We start from the raw sequence: 6,000 nt of genomic DNA on the forward strand, positions 1-6,000 counted from the left end.
GAATTTCAAGCAGTCTTTTCATCCGAGTATGCAGTTGGCTTTAGGACATGAAGATTCTATTTTTGAGAATGAATTTTACATTTGGGGTTACATTTGAGGGGGTTGCAGTCTACGTTTGAGGTTTTAGAGCTACATTTTTGGGGTCTGCCAATTTTTTTTGTTTTGCAAGCAGGAAAATAGCATTTGATTTCTTTCTAAATGGGTGTAGGTGGGAGTTTCTGTGTGTCTGAGCAGGATAACTCTGGCATATGTTCTATTTGAACATTTATGTCTGCCTAGGTGCTATTGTAATCTATGTAGGAGAGCACACACTGGTCCAAGAATGAATTGGTTACACAGACAAAATGCTTCATTTTGATTTTATGAGGTTCCCGCTCATTCTCAGGGTGTTAAGCATGATCTGAAGATAACCAGAGGCCCCGAGAAGCATCAAGTACAGGCTCAGGCCGGGGACACATGCCAAGAATTGAACCCTACCTTCATGTTACACTCCATGTACTGCTCCAGGAACAACCGATCACCATTAGTCAAGAGACCTCCCAACTCAGTGCCTCTGGTTGAGTGGTTATGGTATTGTGAAGAAAGTCATACTGGACTCAAAACGTTAACTTTCTCCGCAGATGTTGCCAGACCTGCTGAGTTTCGCTGGTATTCTCAGTGCTAGTTATGTTCATCAGTCTGGTACGGGGAGCTGGTTTGAGAAATTCCTATTGCAGTGCTAACACAGAGTGCCGATTTTAACCAAACCTGCCCATCCAAGGATGAGATTTGGAGCGATGGCGATACAGAAGTGTCAAACTCTGCCCGATTTTTAAAAGTGAAAGTTGCATTTCGCTGGATTCCGTCTTAACTCACCAGATTGTTATCTCCCCAGCCTCGTGACGCCCAGTGAGATAGGTTCTGCTACACTTCCCTTTGGAACTTTGACGCCTGCTCTGTCCTTTAGATTATTGGGACATACCAATCCATTCCGACAGAAATCTGTGCCGTGCCTGTATACACTGAATGTGAAATAGAGAAGAGGGCCTTGTTTTTACATCCATGGAACATGGGCATCCCTGGCAGTATGTGGTGCCCATTCCTAATGTCCCTCGAGGTTGGTGGCAAATCACCTTCTTGAATCCAGCTGTGTCCTGTTCCCCATATCTAAGGGCACTTAAGAGTCATTGAATCATAGAATCCCTACAGTGTGGAAACAGGCCCAACAAGTCCACACTGACCCTCCAAAGGGTAACCCATCCAGATCCATTCCCCTCCTCTACATTTCCCCTGTCTAATGCACCTAACCTACACATTCCTGAACACTATGGGTAATTTAGTATGGCCAATTCACCCGACCTGCACATCTTTGGACTTTGGGAGGAAACCAGAGCACCCGGAGGAAACCCACACAGACACGGGGGAACTCCACACAGAGAGTCATCCAAGGCTGGAATCGAACCTAGGTCCCTGGCGCTGTGAGGCAGCAGTGCTAATCACTGAACCACCATGCCACGCTACATTGCTGTGGTTCTGGAGTCACGTGGACCAGGTAAAAATTGAAGCTCCCCTTCCCTGAAGGACATTAGTGAACCAAATGGATTTTCATGATAATCCACAAATTTCATGTCATTTTCTCAATTGAATTTTAATTTCTAGTTATTGTGGTGGGGATCTGAGCCCAGGCCATTAGCTCAGGCCTCTGAGTAACTTGCCCCATAATATAACCACTGTACCATCATACCATGCGATGTCTGACATGCCACGGTGATGCATTAAGTGGGATAGTGTCCGTTGGGTTCAGATTTATTTGCTTGGTCAAACAGGCAGTCATTTAAATTGCAATAGTTCAGTTAAAATACGCAACAATGGTCAGATCATTGGTTTGATCTTTCATAAGACCCAGTTTTCTGTCTAGAATACAAGAGAGTAATGGCATTGTAGTTGACAAATGATCAGTCCACATTCCTTAAAATTCATTCATGGGATGAAGGCACCACTGACCAGACAAGCATTCAATACCTGTCCTTAATTGCTCAGAGGGCGGTTAAGGGTCAACCACAATGCTGTGGGTCTGGAGTCACGTGTAGGCCAGACCAGGTAAGGATGGCAGCTTCTTTCCCTAGTGAACCAACTGGATGTTTTCCCCAACACTGCTTTCATAGACATTATTAGACTGCTGAAAGCAGATTTTTAAAATTGGATTCAAATTTCACCATTTAACATCCAATGTCACACTACACTCACTGTCTTCACAGTCCCTGCTTAAGTGGGTGAATGAGCAAAAAAACTGTGATCATTCGGAAGCTGCTCTCCAACAAGCCTTAGGAAGCACATTCCAAAACCACAACCAATTGGCTAGGATCTTGGAGTTTAAGAAAGGTCCCAAATTGAGAGCCCTATATTCATTCTTGGACCAATGGAGTTAGCAGCTTATTGATTATGGAACAGTGTGGTTTAATTGCACAGTGCTTCTTTTATTTAAAATTGTGTTTTTTAAAAATTTTGTCCTTCTTAGGAAACAATTTGTAACTGTTTAAGCCTTTACAGGTCTTCATGCCCCACCTCTTCTCACAGCACTTTACTCGGAGTGCCTCAAAGCTGTATGTATTTATCAAAGAAAATGTGCTTATATTTGACCTTACGAGGGTTCCCTCCCGTGAACTCTGACCTGCTGATCTGACGGTTCCTCATGAGATGGCGGGGGTTTCTCGGTGTTGCAGCTGGGGAGAGTTCGATCACAGAGCTGTCTTCTCTGGACCATGTTCTCAGGCTGTGGGTCATCCGCTCAGCCGCGTGAGTGCGACGATGGGACAGAGCTTGCCGAACCTGTCGGGTTGGTTTTCATTTACGGTTAAATGGTTCCTGATAATCAGAGCAACACAAAAGTGCAGTCTTCGTTTTTCATCGTTCCAAGCTCAGACCCATGCTAATTGTGAGAGGACACCTGTTTTACCTCATGTTTGTGCTGGCTGTGACTCCTTGACAAGGTGAATCGAAGAGTCGCTCTGCAGCTGGCTTGCAGAGCTTGAGAGCACACTGTGGATGTAGGAGTCTGAGGTTAGCTTCAAATACGGTGTTTCTTTGAGCTGTACCTGCAGTTGGGAACAACCTTTGTAACATGGCTAATAAGTCATTAAACGACTGCTGTTTCACTCAACTTGCCTGTACTTGCAGTCTTGCTGATGGTTTAAGGTCCTGTCCAATGCTTGCCATCCTTCCTAGCCCAGAGAATTTCCGATCACTTAATAGAATCCCTATAGACTGAAAGTAGGCTATTGGCTAATCCAGTCCACACCGGGTCTCCAAAGAGCTCCCCACCCAGACCCATCCCTCTACCCTATCCCTGTAACCCTGCATTTCCCATGGCTAGCCCACCTAGCCTGCACATCCCTGAGCACTATGAGCAATTTAGCACGGTCAATTCCTTTAACCTGCACATCTTTGGAATGTGGGAGGAAACTGGAGCACCCAGAGGAAACCCGCACAGACAGTGAGAGAACATGCAAGCTCCAATGTGGAAAATTGGCCAGGTATGTCCTGTATACAAAAAGCAGGACGAATCCAACCCGACTAATTACTGCCCAGTCTACTCTCTATCATCAGCAAAATGATGAAAGGGGTCATCAACAGCGCTATCAAGCAGCACCTGCTCAGCGACGCCCAGTTTGGGTTTCGCCAGGGTCACTCAGCTCCTGACCTCATTACAGCCTTGGTTCAAATGTGGACAAAAGAGCTGAATTCCAGAGGTGAGGTGAGAGTGACAGCCCTTGACACCAAGGCCACATTTGACCGAGTATGCATCAAGGAGCCCTGGCAACACTGGAATCAATGGTATCAGGGGGCAAACACTCTGCTGGTTAGAATCATACCTGGCACAAAGGAAGATTGTTGTAGATGTGGAGGGTCAGACATCTCAGCTCCAGGACATCTCTGCAGGAGTCCCTCAGGGTAGTGTCCTAGGCCCAACAATCTTTAGCTGCTTCATCAATGACCTTCCCTCTGTCATAAGGTCAGAAGTGGGGATGTTCACCGATGATTGCACAGTATTCAGCACCATTCACAACTCCTCAGATACTGAAGCAGTCTGTGCTTAAACTTCTGGACAAGATCCAGGCTTGGGCCAACTAGTGGCAAATTAACATTCGCGCCACACTAATGCCAGACAATGACCATCACCAATAAGAGACACTCTAACCACCACCCCTTGACATTCAATGGTATTACCATCACTGAATCCCCCCACTTGTACTTACCATTGACCAGAAACTCAAGTGGACTCACCACATAAACACAGTGGCTACAAGTGCAGGTCAGAGACTAGGGATACTGCGGCAAATAACTCACCTCCTGACGCCCTGACAGGGCAGCAGCGACTTGGAAACACCACCACTTGCAAGTTGCCCTCCAAGCTAATCTCCACCCTGACTTGGAAATATACTGCCATTCCTTTACAGTCGTTGGGTCAAAATCCTGGAATTCCCTCCCTAAAGGCATTGTGGGTCAACCCATAGCAAGTGGACTGCAGTGATTCAAGTAGGCAGCTCACCACCACCTTCTCAAGGGCAAATAGGGATGGGCTATCAACGCTGGCCAGCCAGCAACACCCAAGTCCCACAAATGAATAAAAATATTCAGTAAAATTGGGAACGTTAGCCATTGAGAATACTGGTAAGGTTGTAACCACTGTCAATTATTGTTAAAAATTCATCCAGTCCAAAAATCCAATAAGGAGGGGAATCTGCAGTTGTTATCTGGGCTGGCCTACATGTGACTCCACACCCACAGCAATGTGGTTCACTCTCAGTTGCCTCCTGGGCGACTAATGACAGTCAATAATCACTGCCCTAGTCTGCAATGCCCAAATCATGTGAATGGATGAAATAAAGATCTCCTACCACACAGCAGGAGGACAGTGACGTAGTGATAATGTCAGTGGATCAGTGATCCAAAAACCCTAGGCTCAAATTCTTGGGATCTGGTAATCTGTCATAAAGTCACATCTGGTTCATTTAGTGTTCCTTTCGGGAAAGATCTAACCTGGCCCAAATGTGACTCCTAACCCACAACAATGTAGCTCGCTCTTAATTGCCTGTCGAGATGACCCAGGAGCCAATGTGTTGACGAGCCACGAGGAATGAGTGACAAATGCCAACTTTGCCCTCTTTTTTTTAAGGAAAGGGCTCTGAAACGGGAATCTTAACTGCTGAATTTGTGATTGCTTATTTCTGTTGAAGGAAGCTGTTTGCAGTGGAAATGTTGACAGAAACTTGTCAATTCCGTGGCAAACTGTTTTGAGTACTTGGAGGGGCAGACTGGGGGCGTGCTTTGCTATTGTTACCTGTGAATAAGTTCTGTCTTGTTCACTAATACCCTTTAAAGAAGGAAATTGAGGGCAATTTCCTGTAATACCGCCCAACAGATCGCGGCTGTATAGGAGGTGACTGACAGAGGAGGGATAACCCCTTCCTGAAGAGCATTCCTGAAGAAGGGCTCCGGCCTGAAACGTCGATTTTTCCTGCTCCTCGGATGCTGCCTGACCTGCTGTGCTTTTCCAGTAACACACTCTCAGCTCTGATCTCCAGCATCTGCAGACCTCACTGTCTCCTGGGTAACCTCTTCAGTCGGTGAAGAGGATCTAAGCTGTCGTTATGTCATCATAAGGTGTCAGGCTCTGTTCTCGGTGTCACCTACTTCTCCCACTTTGCAATCAACCTGTTAAGAGATGTTATTACACACCACTGGAACAGGTAGGGCCTCATGGTTTAGAGGCAGGAACACTACCACTGTGCCACTCCACACCCTACTTTGCCCAGTTTGCTTCAGAGACGTTAACAGCTTTAAGTACTTTGAATGGGAATCAATTCCATGCAGCTATGAATTAGAGAGACAAGAAGCTTGCTGAAGCTTTGCTCGTGTGTTTAGATCTACCAGCCCAGTTGAATCTACCACCTCCACATCACTTTGCCCTTTATCAGTGGACCATGCTCCCTGTTGGCCATATTTCCAATCCAGATGAAT

The sequence above is a fragment of the Chiloscyllium plagiosum genome, unplaced genomic scaffold, assembly GCF_037043375.1.
Source record: "Chiloscyllium plagiosum isolate Xiang-an unplaced genomic scaffold, Cpla_swu_hap1 HiC_scaffold_43, whole genome shotgun sequence".
NCBI lineage: Eukaryota > Metazoa > Chordata > Chondrichthyes > Orectolobiformes > Hemiscylliidae > Chiloscyllium > Chiloscyllium plagiosum.